This window comes from Pygocentrus nattereri, chromosome 9 (genome assembly GCF_015220715.1).
Source record: "Pygocentrus nattereri isolate fPygNat1 chromosome 9, fPygNat1.pri, whole genome shotgun sequence".
Classification (NCBI taxonomy): domain Eukaryota; kingdom Metazoa; phylum Chordata; class Actinopteri; order Characiformes; family Serrasalmidae; genus Pygocentrus; species Pygocentrus nattereri.
In genome coordinates, this window is record NC_051219.1 from 494,348 (window position 1) to 511,241 (window position 16,894).

The window sequence follows — 16,894 nt, forward strand, 5'->3', positions numbered from 1 at the left end:
CTCCCTCCATCTCTCTCCCTCCATCTCTCTCTCCCTCCATCTCTCTCTCTCTCCCTCCATCTCTCTCCCTCCATCTCTCTCTCCCTCCATCTCTCTCCCTCCATCTCTCTCTCTCTCCCTCCATCTCTCTCCCTCCATCTCTCTCTCCCTCCATCTCTCTCCCTCCATCTCTCTCTCTCCCTCCATCTCTCTCTCTCTCTCTCTCTCTCCCTCCATCTCTCTCCCTCCATCTGTCTCTCCCTCCATCTCTCTCTCTCCCTCCATCTCTCTCTCTCTCCCTCCATCTCTCTCTCTCTCTCCCTCCATCTCTCTCTCTGTTTCTCTGTCTCTCTCCCTCTCTCTCTCTGTCTCTCTCTCTCTCTCTTCCCCCCTCTCTCTGTCTCTCTCTCTCTGTCTCTTTCTCCCCCCCCCCTCTCTCTCTCTCTGTCTCTCTCTCTCTCTCTGTCTCTTCCCCCCCCCTCTCTCTGTCTGTCTCTCTGTCTCTCTCTCTGTCTCTCTCTCTGTCTCTCTCTGTCTCTTTCTCCCCCCCCTCTCTCTCTCTCTGTCTCTCTGTCTCTTTCTCTCCCCCCCTCTCTCTCTGTCCCCCCCCCTCTCTCTCTGTCTCTCTCTCTCTGTCTCTCTCTCCCTCTCTGTCTCTCTCTCTCCCTCTCTGTCTCTCTCTCTGTCTCCCTCTCTCTCTCTGTCTCTCTCTCTCTCTCTCTGTCTCTTTCTCCCCCCCTCTCTCCCTCTGTCTCTCTCTCCCCCTCTGTCTCTCTCTCCCACTCTCTCTCTGTCTCTCCCTCTCTCCCCCTCTCTGTCTCTCTGTCCCCCTCTCTGTCTCTCTCTCTCCGTCTCCCCCCTCTCTCTCCCTCTCTGCCCCCTTCTCTCTCCCTCTCTCCCCCTCTCTCTCTTTCTCTGTGTCTCTCTCTCCCTCTCTCTCTCTCTGTCTCTCTGTCTCTGTCTGTCTTTCTGTGTCTGTCTCTCTCTCCATCTCTGTCTCTCCCTCTCTCTCTCTCTCTCTGTCTCTCTCTCTCTGTCTCTCACCCCCCCACTCTGTCCCCCCCCCCTCTCGGTCTCTCTCTCTCTGTCTCCCTCTCTCTCTCTGTCTCTTTCTCCCCCCCTCTCTCCCTCTGTCTCTCTCTCTCTGTCTCTCTCTCCCCCTCTCTCTCTCTGTCTCTTTCTCTGTCTCTCTCTCCACCTCTCTGTCTCTCTCTCCCCCTCTCTGTCTCTCTCTCTCTCCGTCTCCCCCTCTCTCTCTCCCTCTCTGTCTCTCTCTCTCTCCGTCTCCCCCTCTCTCTCTCTCTGTCTCTCTCTCTGTCTCTCTCTCTCTGTCTCTCACCCCCCACTCTGTCTCCCCCCCCTCTCTCTGTCTCCCCCTCTCTCTCTGTCTCTCTCTCTCTGTCTCCCTCTCTCTGTCTCTCTCTCTCTCTGTCTCTTTCTCCCCCCCTCTCTGTCTCCCTCTCTCTCTCTGTCTCTCTCTGTCTCTTTCTCCCACCCTCTCTGTCTCCCTCTCTCTCTCTGTCTCTCTCTCTCTGTCTCCCCCCCCCCCCTCTCTCTCTGTCTCTCTCTCTCTGTCTCCCTCTCTCTCTCTCTCTGTCTCTTTCTCCCCCCTCTCTCCCTCTGTCTCTCTCTCCCCCTCTCTCTCTCTGTCTCTCTCTCTCTGTCTCTCCCTCTCTCTCCCCCTCTCTGTCTCTCTCTCCCCCTCTCTGTCTCTCTCTCTCTCTCTCTCTCTCCGTCTCCCCCTCTCTCTCTCCCTCTCTCCCCCTTCTCTCTCTCTCTCCCTCTCTCCCTCTCTCTCCCTCTCTCTCTTTCTCTGTCTCTCTCTCCCTCTCTCTCTCTGTCTCTGTCTGTCTTTCTGTTTCTGTCTCTCTCTCTCTGTCTCTCTCTCTCTCCCTCTGTCTCTCTCTGTCTCTCTCCCTCTCTCTCCCCCTCCCCCCCCCTTTCTCTCTCTCTCTGTCTCTCACCCCCCCAATCTGTCTCCCCCACTCTGTCTCCCCCACCTCTCTCTCCCCCCTCTCTTTCTCTCTCTCTCTCTCTCTCTCTGTCTCTCTCTGTCTCTCTCTGTCTCTCTCCCTCTCTCTCCCCCTCCCCCCCCCTCTCTCTCTCTCGGTGTGGTGTACCAGCCCCTCTCTGTACTCAGTGACCGAAGCTCCTCGAAGGTCTCGCTCCTGTGTTGATATGTGTCTCTCGCCCTTTAACTCTCTCAAACTCTCTCTGTAGTGATTCAGATTGTGTGAAACTGCATTTCCCAGCATGCCCTTGTGTGTCTTTGTGCAGTGTGGTGAGGTAGAGGGACATGAGCTGGTGGCTGTGGGGCCGGAGAAGCCGCTTCAGGCTGGACATCTGGGGGTCTGGGGGGCAGAGGGGCAGCAGGGAGGTGGGGGCGGAACTGAGGGAGGGGCAGGAGAGTTTTAGAGGAGCCAACTTACCCCCACCAAAACCACTACCACCCTCCAACACCACACAAGCCTTCTACTGCCCCACCACAGGTCGGAGACACACCACTCATACACCCTAAAGGGGAACTAAGCCAGCTTTCCAAAATACACCCATAATTCAGTAAAATGTCTTTACAGTGGTGGTGATGGGACCAGGCGTCGCCATGACTACAACACAGATATAGACACTTTATTTACCATCCAGAACCACCAGAGAACCTACACGAGTCTTCTGAGCTTATATGGAATGTTGATGATGGAAAACAGTGGAAAATCTGGAATACTGAGTTTTCTTTGGGGACTATTTTGCCGCACAGCGCCCTGCATGTCTCCCTCCACCATGAATGGAGTGGAAGTTCTCTAAACTCTCATAAAACAGCGTCTCAGTCATCAGGCAGTGAATTCAGAACCAGTTCATGTAGGAACTTTCTGTAGGAGCTTTTAGAGGGACGTCTGGTTCCCATCACCACCACTGTGAGCAGCTTTTAGGGGTGGAAGTCTGGTTCCCATCACCACCACTGTAAGCAGCTTTTAGGGGGGGACGTCTGGTTCCCATCACCACCACTGGGTAACCACTTAATTATGGAGAAAGTTTGGAAATATTGCTGGAGTTCCCCTTTGAAAAAGTTTTTTTCTTTTTTCACTGAATTATCACTTTAGTGCTGCAGATGATGATGAGAGTGTCTGTGTTCCTGCTCAGGTGGGAGTGTGACTCGGTTGATGGTGTTGGTGTTTGTGTGTGTGGTGTGTGTGTGGTGGTGTTAATGCTCCCTCTGCACACTGAGCCCTCCACCCTGCTACCACCTCACACACACACACGTCACCCTCACACAGAAGCTAGTGTGCGCATACACAATCGGTGAGACACACACATACACACACACACACCGCACTGTGGAACAGTAATTACTCTAACGTAACACTAACTCATCTGATACTAACTCTATCTCTCTCACTCTCTCTCTCTTTCAGGATTACTCACTGTGGTGTTCTTCCGGTAGCATGATGAGGAATAGTTACAGTTTAGAGTTTAGGAGTTAGGGTAGGGGACTTGGCACTACGGGTCAAGGGCTGGGGATTAGTGGCTTGGCACTAGGGGACAAGGGCTAAGGATCAGGGGCTTGGCACTAGGGGTCAAGGTACAGGGACTAGGGATTAGGGGCTTGGCACTAGGGGTCAAGGGTACAGGGGCTAGGCATTAGGGGCTTGGCACTAGGGGTCAAGGCTTAGGGTACAGGGGCTAGGCATTAGAGGCTAGGCACTAGGGGTCAAGGCTTAGGGTACAGGGGCTAGGCATTAGAGGCTAGGCACTAGGGGTCAAGGCTTAGGGTACAGGGGCATTAGAGGCTAGGCCCTAAGACTTCCAGGGTTAGGGTACAGGGGCTAGGCATTAGAGGCTAGGCACTAGGGGTCCAGGCTTAGGGTACAGGGGCTAGGCATTAGAGGCTAGGCCCTAGACTTCCAGGGTTAGGGTACAGGGGCTAGGCATTAGAGGCTAGGCCCTAAGACTTCCAGGGTTAGGGTACAGGGGCTAGGCATTAGAGGCTAGGCCCTAGACTTCCAGGGTTAGGGTACAGGGGCTAGGCACTAGGGGTCTAGGCTTAGGGTACAGGGGCTAGGCATTAGAGGCTAGGCCCTAGACTTCTAGGGTTAGGGTACAGGGGCTAGGCATTAGAGGCTAGGCACTAGGGGTCTAGGCTTAGGGTACAGGGGCTAGGCATTAGAGGCTAGGCACTAGGGGTCCAGGCTTAGGGTACAGGGGCTAGGCATTAGAGGCTAGGCACTAGGGGTCAAGGCTTAGAGTACAGGGGCTAGGCATTAGAGGCTAGGCCCTAGACTTCCAGGGATAGGGTACAGGGGCTAGGCATTAGAGGCTAGGCACTAGGGGTCATGGCTTAGGGTACAGGGGCTAGGCATTAGAGGCTAGGCACTAGGGGTCCAGGCTTAGGGTACAGAGGCTAGGCATTAGAGGCTAGGCCCTAGACTTCCAGGCTTAGGGTACAGGGGCTAGGCATTAGAGGCTAGGCACTAGGGGTCATGGCTTAGGGTACAGGGGCTAGGCATTAGAGACTAGGCACTAGGGGGTCATGAATTAGGGTACAGGGGCTCGGCACTAGGGGTCAAGGCTTAGGGTACAGGGGCTAGGCATTAGAGGCTAGGCACTAGGGGTCATGGCTTAGGGTACAGGGGCTAGGCACTAGGGGTCAAGGCTTAGGGTACAGGGGCTAGGCATTAGAGGCTAGGCACTAGGGGTCAAGGCTTAGGGTACAGGGGCTAGGGTTTAAGATGCCTTGTCTCACAAGGCAGATTCTGGCACTTTTTATTGCATAATGTGACCAAGAACCACCTACTTTGTTAGGAGGAGGCTGACGTGACCAATCACAGTGCACTGTTTTACTGTGCATAGCCAATCAGAATGCAGACAAGTCCACATAGCTCAGCACTGTCAGCTAGTGATTTTGGATGCTATCGCTAACTAGGCTAACTTTGTTAACAAGGTTACTGCAGCTAACTACTGTAGCTAATTGGGCTACCATTGCTAAGTTATCATAAGCTAAATGGGCTAAATTGGTTAACAAAGCAGCTTTAGCTAATTAGGCTACTATAACTAACTAACTCAGCTAACTTTAGCTACAACAGCTAACTGGAATGCTATAACTCAGGTACTCAGTTGCTGTTTAGCTACCTATGCTAACATACAGTATATGGCCAAAAGTATGTGGACACCTGACCATCACACCTCTATGAACTCTTTGGGTGTCCCAATCGAAAACCATGGGCATTAATATAGAGTTGGTCCCCCTTTGCAGCTGTAACAGTTTCCACTCTTCCAGGAAGTTTCTACAAGATTCCAGAGAGAGCCTGTAGGAATTTCTGCCTGTTCATCCAGAAGAGCATTTGTGAGGTCAGACAGTGATGATGGGTCTGGCTCACAATCTTCATTATAGTTCATCCCAAAGGTGTTCAGTGGGGTTGAGGTCAGGACTCTGAGGCCACTGGAGTTCCTCCACACCAAACTGGTCACTCAGTGTCTTTATGGAAAATGACTTTGTGCTTTAGCATCAACATCACCCTTCACTGGAACCGAGAGCCCAAACCCTGAGAAACAGCCCCACCCGGGGGTCAGCTGGCAGCCCGCTCCCGCAGCCACCACCACCACCAAGAAGACCCAGACCTACCGACCGCGAGTGAGCACGCTGATCCGAGGAGAGCGCTCCAGAGGCGGCGACGCAAGCGAGGCAAGAGGGGAGGGCTGCATGCTAGGCTAAAGGCTCGCGCTAGCCGACCACCAGTGCCTAGCCTCTTGCTAGCTAACGTGCGGTCACTGGAGAACAAGCTGGACGAGCTGAGAGCTAGGATAACATCTCAGCGGGAAACAAGAGAGTGCTGCGCTCTAATGTTCACTGAAACCTGGCTCTCAGACAGAGTACCGGACAGCGCTATCCAGCTAGAGACTCACTCTGTGCATCGTGGAGATCGCACGGCAGCCTCCGGTAAGGCTAAGGGTGGAGGTGTGTGTGTGCTTGTAAACAACGCGTGGTGTAGAGACATACGGACCGTTTATAAGCACTGCTCACCAGACCTGGAGTTCCTGCTGTTAAAATGTCATCCCTATTATTTACCAAGGGAGTTCTGTGCTGTGTTTTTAACATCTGTTTATATAAATCCGCGGGCTAACGCTGCGGCAGCGCTCGGCAAACTCCATGACATCATCAGCACGTTAGAGACGGCTCACCCTGATGCTGTGTTTATCATTGCCGGTGATTTCAACCAGTGCAACTTACGGACTGTATTTCCGAAATACTTCCAACACGTGGACGTTCCAACTCGTGACAAAAACATCCTGGATCACGTGTACAGTAATGTACGCGGTGCATACAGGGCTGCACCCCGCCCCCACTTTGGACTCTCAGACCACATCTCCTTGTTCATGTACCCGGCTTACAGACAAAGACTGAAACAAACACATCCGGTTACCAAAGCATTCAGGAATATGCTGAACACGTGTCTGGTTACATCAGCATGTGTGTGGATAACATCGTGGCCACCACACAAGTGAAGAGGTTTCCCAACCAGAAGCCCTGGATTAACAGTCAGGTACGACACATGCTCTGTGCTCGCTCTTTTTTTTTTTTTTTTTTTTTTTTTTTTGATCAATTATTTATTTATTTTCATTATTTTCCACCTATAAGCAATAACATACATTACAGTATAAAATCAAGAATGGGGGTGATTGTGTACACCTCCCACGAACTCCCACCCCCCCTCCCCAAGGCACCCTTCTCCAGTAGCCAGTTAAATCAAAAACAATGTTACGTTAAAAACAGTGATCAGAGATATGATTAGACAAGTTCAAAGCAGTGTTGTAAACATGTCAGCAGCGTTCTCCCAAGCCATTAGTGTCTTTTCCTTAGCGCCATGAATGCGGGCAGTTGAAAGTTCCAGGTTGACAACGTCAATACAGGAAAGAATCCATTTTCTCTGGTTCAGGGAATGTGGGGGTTGCCAATGCAAAGCCAGTAATTTTTTGGCTACAGTTGTGCCAGCCATCCAGACTTTCTTTTCTGTGCTGTTCAAATTACAACAGGAGTCATCATTCAGAAGAAAAAGTTGAGGTGACATCGGGATTGTGGTCCCCAAAATTTCTGACAATGTAGAAGAGACTTTAGTCCAAAATTTGTACACCTTGGGGCATTCCCAGAACATGTGCAGAAAGGTACCATATGCACCATAAGAACAAAATGTACACAAAGGAGAAGTGGTAAGGTGCATAAAATAACGCTTACAAGGTGTCAAATAGTATTTAAACACAAAATGATAATGGATTAACTGATGATTTGGATTTTTTGAGGAAGAGATAATATTGTTCCAGACTGTTTGCCAATCAATTTGATCATCAGCAAGTTTGAGTTCTTTTTCCCAGATTGTCTGAATTCCTAATGGTTTGTATGTGGTTTTGAGTAGTGTAATGTAGATGGCTGAGACCAAGCCTCGTGTTTCCATATTGCCATAGAAAAAATGCTGTAAAGGGTGAGGAGACAAAGGAGAATTCCAAGGAACCCCATATGTTTTCATGGCGGCGCGCAGGCGTAAATAAAGAAAGAAAGAGAAACCAGGTAAATTGTAAAAAGATTGTAAGTCCTGGAATGTCCGGAGACCAGCCTCACCAATGACATCGCCCAGAGTGTTAATTCCATTTTGTTGCCATGCAGGGAAAGAAAAAGGTTTATTGGCGGTAAGGAGTTTATAATTATGAAAAATCGGGGAGTCTTTGTGCCACATGGAGGTGACATTTGTTATTTTTTCTACATCTCTCCAGACGGAAAGTAAGTTGCTAATGACTGGTCCATATTTCAATGTACAGTTCTTGAGCGAAATATTAGAGTAAATGAAATCTTGTAGTCTATGGGGAGCGACTATACATTCTTCTACAGGGCGCCATGAAGTCTTTACGTCAGGGTTAAGCCACACTGTTAAAGCTCTGAGGACAAAGGAATAGTAGTATAACTTAAAATTCGGAATTGAGAGGCCACCATCAGTTTTACAACGTTGTAGATTGAGATATTTGTATCTAGGTCTTTTACCTCTCCACAAATAAAACGAAACAGTAGAATTAAGTTTCTTCCAAAAATTAGTTGGGGGGGTTAAAGGAATCATAGAGGCAATGAAATTAAGTCTGGGAAGAATATTCATTTTAATTACAGAAATACGTGTTTGAAATGTGTCCGTCATCTTATTCCATTTTTTTAGATCATTACTAACCTGTTCCAATATATGATTGTAATTGAATTGTACGGTCTTATTGAGAGATGGGTAAATTTCTATACCAAGGTATTTGAAATGTTCCACCACAGGGATTGGTGACTGAATATTAAGATTCTTCATGGGTTCATTCAGAGGGAGCAAAGCAGACCTGGTCTTATTTACTTTGTAGCCAGAATGACTGCCAAATATATCCAAGATAGTTAATAAATGAGGGAGAGTTTGAGGGACATTGTTAACAAAAAGCAAAATATCATCTGCATACAGAGAGATGTAATGCTGGGTATTAAGGATTCCAACAGGAGAGTAGGTGCTGGAGAGGCGAATTGCCTGTGCAAGTGGTTCAAGGGAGATGGCAAACAAAAACGGGGAGAGGGGACAACCCTGCCTAGAGCCTCGTAATATTGGAAAAAATGATGAAAATTTTGCACCAGTTATAACAGTGGCAGAAGGGTTGGAGTACAGAATTTTAATCATGTTTATGAAGTTGTGACCAAGGCCCATTATTTCAAGTACACTCCATAGAAAATTCCAATCCAAATGATCAAATGCTTTCTCTGCATCGAGTGAGAGAATAGCACATGGTGTTGCTGAGTTGGGAGTATGGTCCAGCACATGTAGCAATCGTCGTACATTGTCTGAAGAGAAATGAGATTTAATGAATCCTGTTTGGTCACAATGTATTAATTTAGACATATAGGCTTCCAGTCTGCTCGCTAATATTTTCGCAAAAAGTTTAACGTCAGCCCCAATTAGCGATAGAGGACGATAACTAGTAGGTAAAGTCGGGTCTTTTCCAGGCTTAAGGAGAAGAGAAATCACAGCTATATTTGCATCCCTATGAAAAGAACCCAATTCAATTGACTTATTAAACATGTCTAATAGAAATGGACCAATTTGTGGGAAAAAGGTTAGATAAAATTCTGGGGGATCCCATCAAGTCCAGGCGCTTTTGATTTTTTCATGGCTTGTAATGTAGTTTTTATTTCCTCCAATGTAAGTGGTTGGCCTAGGGTTTCCGCTTCTTCTGTGGATAAAGAGGGCAAATTTAAATCCCTAAGAAATAATGTGTGATCATCATGATATGGGCCAGGTTGGGAATGGTATAGTTCTTTATAAAACTGTTGGAAGATAAGATTCATTTTGGAAGAATCTGTGATTAAGTCACCCTGTGGAGATTGTAAAGTATGGATGTCCGAAAAACTTTCATTACTACGTAGTTTAAGAGCAAGTAAATGGCTTGGTCGGCTACTGTGAAAATAATAATACTGTCTTGTTCTATGAATTAAAAATTCAGTGTGTCGTTTAAGAATTGAATTAAGCTCTTTTTTAGCCAGTTCTAATTCAGTTGCAACTGATTTATCAAAATTATGTTGTAAAGAGTGAGATAGTGTAGATATTTTATATTCAAGGTGATTCATTTTAGACAATTTTGTTTTATTTAGGTGAGAGGCAAAAGAAGTAGAATAGCCCCTAATAAAGCCCTTGATCGCTCCCCATAGAAATTGATCATTTTGAACAGAACCATAGTTTAAATTGGTAAATTCCTTGAACGAGGCACAAAAATCAGATATAAATTTAGTGTTTTGCAATAATGTAGTGTTAAAACGCCATTTGGTTGCGCGCTGTGATAATTTGAAAAATGTTATCTTTGCAATGTTAGGATGGTGATCTGACAATGAGAGCGGACAAATATCAGCTGAATGTGTCATTTGTAGCAGAGAGGAAGATGTCAAAAGAACATAAATTCTGGAGAATGATTTATGTCTGGCAGAGAAATAAGTATATTCTCTGGAGGATGGATTTAGGGTACGCCATACATCGATCAAAGTGAAATCGGAGATAAGTTCGTTCAGAGCAAGGGTGGATTTGATTTGTATATCAGAGTGATTTGCATTTGAGCGATCTAATGAAGTAACGGAGAATCGAATTTAGAGAGATATTTAGATAGAGCTACAAAAAACTCAGAGTCAAACACAGCTGGGGCATAAACTGAAACAAAAGTGAGTTTTTTACCACCAATAATCACCGTAATGTGAGAAATTCGACCAGATACGTCAGCACCTGTGTGAAGGATTGATATATTCAATTTCTTACGTAAGATAATTAATGTGCCGTTATGTTTTTTCTTAGCAGAGGAATGTGCTGCTACCTTAAAATATTTATTTGACATTCTAGCCACATCGGTGTGTAAAAGATGGGATTCTTGTAGTAGAGCAATATCTATTCTTTTCCTCCGCAAAATCTCTAGGCAGGAGACTCTCTTTGAAGGCGAATTCAGGCCCCGTACATTCCAGGACAATACTGTTACTACAGACATAAATGATTATAAAAACTAGGATGAACAAGACGAAATAAACTAGGAAAAATAGAAAATATAACTGTAATGTTTGGAAGATTACTATTAAATAAATGAGATACTGTCTTAAACATCAAAAGGAACTGGCCAGAGAACAAACAACCCTGGGTGCCATAAAACCATAAATCCCATATTAGAACAGTTTTTAACAAACCCCTCTGGAACGGGGAGAACCCAAGGGAGAACTTTTTTCTCCCCGGCTCCAGACCCAATATATAGATGAGCAGTGACACGTTAGCCGGCTTAAGCCCGGCAGCGAGAAATCGCACCGCACCCCTGACATTACAGATATATCAACCTTATATTGAATATCAAAACGTACAATGGGGAATAATAAAATAAATAAAAAACAGGGTCTCTCCCCAAGAATCAAACTTATAAAATTTTAAAACCAAAGAAGGTAGATATAACAGAGGAGGTGAACACGCGATGTCGGAAAACTTAGGAGTTACATAGGGCTGACGGTGTTCCTAAACAGAAGCTGCAGCCGCTCCTCTGCTTCTTGGGGCGAAGAAAAAATGTGCACAGTACCTGAGATGGTGACTTTCAGCTGAGCTGGATAAAGCAAAAAGCTTTCAATACCCTCTGCTCGGAGAGACTTCTGAAGTGGAAGAAAAGCCATTCTTCTCTTAGAAGTGAAGGAGCTATAATCAACGAAGAAACGAAGATTAGCACCCGAATGGGAGATGGGACCGCTGGCCCTGCTTGCCTTCAGGAGACGCTGCCTGTCCTTGTACCGCAGGAGTTTGAAGATGAAGACGCGCGGGGAGTTGCGTGAGTCATTCTGACATCTGTAGACGCGGTGAGCTCTTTCCACTTCCATCTCGGCGGTGCCCAGTGCTGGAAACCACTCTTTGATAGCCTTTTAAATAAAGCCAGTGGGGTCGCTACCTTCGGTTCCCTCGGGGAGACCCACCAGGCGAACGTTGTTACGGCAGGAGCGGTCCTCTAGGTCAGCCAGCTTCTTCTCCATGGCCTCGAGAAGTGAAGTATGCTCATTCAGCAAACTTTTCTGCTTGCGCTGTTCGCCTAACACAGAGTCCACCCTTGATATAAGTGCCAACACTGGTTTCATCCCGAATCATGGAGAGCTGAGCCTTAAAGTTTTCCGCTAGTACCTCAATCTGCGTCTGGAGTAAACTGGCCTGTTTTTCCAACGACTCGGCTAGCAGGTCCGCCATTTTAGCGAATTCGGGTGAGTCACTTTGCCTTTGTTTTTTCTTGATTGGAGAGACAACTGGAGAGGGAATTGGTCTTGATTTTGCGGTAGACATCTCAGCCATCCTGTCACCAGCAAAAGAATTCAAGTAGAAATATTAAAATGTCAAAAAAGAACAGAAAACGGGGAAAGATGCGAGAGCTCTAGCTGCGTGCTGCCATCCCGGGAAATCGGTCACGTGATCCCTCCCGTGCTCGCTCTCTTGCATACAGATCAGGCAATGAGACAGAGTACAAAGCTGCGAAGTACAGACTGAGGAAAGTCATCACAGCAGCCAAGAGGCAGTACAGAGAGAAACTGGATGGCTTCTACTCCACTGCTGACTCCAGGCAGATGTGGCAAGGCCTACAACACATCACAGAATACAGGACCATCACCAGCAACATCAGCTCCACAGACAGCCTACCGGACGACCTCAACACCTTCTACACCCGCTTCAAAACCTCCAGCACTAGCACCGAGAGGCTCACACACACACACACAGCCCACACAACCCCTGCCCCCCCCCTCTGTCAGTATCAACAGGCCAGGTTTGCAGAGCTCTGAGAAAGATCAACCCCCGCAAGGCACCAGGACCAGACAAGATTCCTGGGCGGGCCCTCAGAGCATGTGCGAACGAGCTGGCTAATGTACTGACCTCCATTTTCAATCTCTCTCTCAGCCAGAGCATTGTTCCCACCTGCTACAAAAGGACAGTCATTGTCCCCATTCCTAAGAAGAGCCCCCCCACCAGCCTGAATGACTACAGACCAGTAGCACTCACTCCAATCATTATGAAGTGCTTTGAGAGAGTGGTGCTGGCCCACATCCAAGACAGCATACCGGACACACTGGACCCCCTGCAGTACGCCTACCGTCACACCTCGGACGCAGTCGCTGCTGCCCTTCACTACTCCCTCTCCCACCTGGAAAACAAAGACTCCTACATCAGGATGCTCTTTGTTGACTACAGCTCAGCCTTCAATACGGTCATCCCACACAAACTCACCCACAAACTCTCTGCCTGCACCCCACCCTCTGTGACTGGCTTCTGGACTTTCTGACTGGCAGGCCCCAGTCTGTCAGGATCAGCAACAGAACTTCAGCCAGCATCACCACCTACATCGGCACACCACAGGGCTGTGTCCTCAGCCCTATTCTCTACACCCTGTTCACCCATGACTGTGTCGCCTCCCACAAGGACAACATCATTCTGAAGTTTACTGACGACACAGCAGTGATAGGTGAAGATGAAGCAGCCTACAGGAGGGAGGTGACCAGACTGGTGTCATGGTGTGATGATAACAACCTCATCCTCAACACGGACAAGACGAAGGAGCTGATAGTGGACATAAGGAAGGAGAGGAGACCTCATCGGCCACTTTTCATCCGGGAGCTCGAGGTGGAGAGGGTGAGCAGCTTTAAATACCTGGGTGTCCACATCAGTGAGGACCTCACATGGTCACTGAACACCAAGCAGCTAGTCAGAAAGGCTCAACAGCGGCTGTACTTCCTGAGGAGGCTGAGGAAGTTTGGGATGTCTCCGGTGATCCTCAGCAACTTCTACAACTGCGTCATTGAGAGCCTCCTGACCAGCTGCATCACCGTGTGGTACGGCAGCTTGACCGTGATGGATCGTAAATGCCTACAGAGAGTGGTGAAGACTGCAGAGAAGATCACCAATTCTCCACTGCACTCTCTGCAGAACATTTACAACCATAGAGTCCAAAGGAAGGCTGCCTCCATCATCAAAGACACCACCCACCCCCAGCATGGTCTGTTCAAACCTCTGCCCTCAGGCCGGAGGTATAGGAGTATGATGTGCAAGACCTCCAGACTAAAGAACTCCTTCTTCCCCACCGCAATCAGAGTTCTGAATCAGAAATAACTATTCACACTTCGGTCTGCCAGACTTAGGTACAGGCGTGTGATGTGTATCCCACTGGTAAAGAACTCTTTCCTCAGGAATAACCTGCAACTACTGCCACTTTAACTGTAGCACATGTTTACAATTGCACTATTGCACTTTACCACTCATTTCTGCTGCAGATAATCATGTTCCCGGCAAGGCACAGCACTATCCATCCATACCACTGTAATATATACATTTATACATTGCGTTATTTCTTGATTTAATATATATGGTTGTATACTCTTTTGTATTTTTTAATGTTATATCTGGCATTCTTAGCGAGGAGCAAAGTAAGCTTTTCATTGTATATAAGGAAACTTGTTTCCTCTGTACAAATGACAATAAACACTTTGAACTTGAACTTGAACTTTTTAAAATGTAAAGGACACAAACATAAAAAATGCATAAAATCCTTCTCTTATCAGCCAGAGAAACGAGCGTTCTGAACACTGGAAACTCTCAGGTCAGCCGGAGAGCTGAGCACTCCTAAATGTTGGAAGCTCTCAGATCAGCTGGAGAACCGAGTGCTCTTAAAGGCTGGAAGCTCTCAGTTCTACCAAAGATCCCAGCACTCCTGAACACTGGTAGCTCTTAAATCTCCCAGATCAGCCATAGGACGCAGTGCTCCTAAATGTTGGAAGCTCTTAGGTCAGTAGGAGAACCCTGCACTCCTGAATGCTGGAAGTTCTCAAACCTCTAAGATCTGCCAGCGAACTCAGTATTCCTGAATGCTGGAAGCTCTCAAAGCTCTGGGCTCAGCCGGAGAACCCAGTACTCCCGAATGCTGGAAATTATGGCAAATTAATTTTTGAGGCATGCATACTACAAAGTAAAGAAGTTGGGTGAGTGCTGTGCTTTGAAGTAATCAACAGGTGGGCATTGTGGTGGAAAGGTTTGAGAACCTTTTGCTTTTGGTAGAACCACTCACTGTCCAGCAGTTGGTACTGTGAGTCTAAGACCTTGTTCAGACTGCCAGCCCAAGTCTGATGGCACATTCAGATTGTATTCAGATTGATTTGTGATAATCTACAACAGAAAAAATTAAATACGATTTTTACTGGTGATGTCTGGACACACAAGTCCGACCTGATCACTCCTGAATAACTGTGTAGAGAGCTGTCTTAAAGGATCTGATCTGAGAAACAAATCTGGTTTGCTTGCGGTCTGAACACAGCCCAAAATGTGGTCTGGATCTGATTTTCCAAAATTTACTTGTTTACTGCTGTCTAGAATATCAAATCAATCTGGATACAATCTGAATATGCCAAATATCAGATTTGGGCTGTACGTCTGAACAAGGCTTCAGATTGGCTTTCAGCTCCTGGACCAACCTTCTTAATGATGTTCAGGTGAGGTGCACACCTGCGCCACATCACTGCTGCTGATTAATGCTCCTTTTGCACTGTGGTGTAGCGTGGTTCTCTACAGACTGGGTTTGTGTTGGGGTTCAGCATGGTTCCTCAGCATGTCTTTGTGGTTTCTCTCTTGATTGCATTTTTCTCTCATGGTGAGTTCAGCTCTGAGTCTCTGCTATGTTTGTAATTTGAGCAGTTTGGCTGACTTTCTCTTATTGCAGTGTTTGGAGCTCCAGTTGTGCATCAGCAGCAACATGCAGAGGGGCTTCTCTTATCAAGGCTGATAAAGAAGGAAGGTATGAGCCTTTTACAGGTTATTAGATTAGTTGCCAGCTTCTTGCTCAAATCCTGTTTCTCCTTAAATGGGGCAGCTGATTTATTCAAGGTTGAACAGAAAAGTGAAGTAAGCCAACTTCAGAATTTAGAAGTGACTCTGTAATCCTCAGTACTGCTATTTCTGCAGTAAGAACAATTTTCTTGGAGGATTGGTCTGGGATACCTGGGGTTAATGGTGTTTTAGTAACCTGTCTGAACCTGAACCATGTTGATCTTCTCTAAAATATTTCTGTCCAGAGACCCACGGACCTTCTGCTCTGCTTCAGCTTGAGAATGGGGGTGAAGGTTCAGGGTCTGGAGATTTTTCAGGCATGGAGGAACTGACTGGTAGGTGAAACCATGAATGGAGAAGTGAAGCGGGGGCTCCCCACTGCCAGACCTGGAGCTGCAACACTGCTGGAGTTCAGTGCTTTTGCTAAACCATTGCCCCAAGAGCTTTCCTGCTGTTCTTGAACCCTAAAGTAGCAACGATGTGGCTCAGAAGTGGGTGTTATGTGGACCTTGTTAAGAATACTGGTTCACACAGAGCCTAGTGGAGCTCTCACAGTGCCACCTGCTGGACAATGATTCATTGGAGTTCTCAAGCAGGAGCACTAGGTTCTCCAGCTAATCTGAGATCTTGGTGTTGAGGAGTGCATATGTGTGGAATGTTGATGTGGCAAATAGTGGATCTGAAGTTTTCGTGGTCTATTTTGCCTCACAGTTCCCTGCATATTATGAATCTGTCCATGAATAGATTTGTCTTCTCAACTATCATAAAACAGCATCAGTCATCAGGCAGGGAGTTCATAACCATTTCATTTAGTAGCCTTGTGCGGCAGATTTTTGGTGTGGACGTATGGTTCCCATCACCACAACTGTGAACAATTCTGACTCGGCAAGTTTCTCTAGAATGAGGTGTTTCACACCACTCAGTTTACATCTTAATTCTTGGCATAAGTGGATTGTGTAATTTTGCTGTTACATTTTAATTTATGGCTAACTATTTTGAGGCATGTATACTACAGAGTAAAGTTGTCTGAATGCTGTGCTTTTGAAGTAAACAGGTGGGCATTGTGGTGGAAAGGATCGAGAACCTTCTGGTTTTGGTAAAACTACTCGCTGTCCAGCAGTTGGTACTGTGAGTCTAAGGCCTTGTTCAGAGTGCCAGCCCAAATCTGATGGCATATTCAGTTTATATCTTGCTGTCCAGCCTATCTAGATGCATTCTGTTTACAAATTGGATCCAAGCCATATTTGGAGGTGATCAGAATTGTGACTTTGATTTGGATTTTTACAGAAGTGTCTGTCTGGACACTTTTGGATCCTCAAAGCAGATTTTCAAAATGTCTAATCACTTGCAACATGGCAAAGTGACACTGTCAAATCCAGAGTGGTGAAGTGCTGGTATTCATGAAGAGCTCCAACAGTTCACGATGAGTTCTGAAGAGTTTGGCAGGTGAGATGATGCTCTTCCATCTGTCTTGCATCTGCATTTGAAATCCACATCAATGGTTACTGATGCCCATGTCAACCCATGCAGATAGATTGATATCTGGACAAACAAATGTTTGC

The 16,894-nt window shown here is 46.8% G+C and overlaps 1 pseudogene; it reads left to right on the forward strand.

Moving 5' to 3' along the window:
• The window catches only part of LOC119264037, a 6,386-nt pseudogene extending 855 nt beyond the window's left edge, over positions 1 to 5,531 (forward strand).
• Positions 5,532 to 16,894: the final 11,363 nt, after the last annotated feature.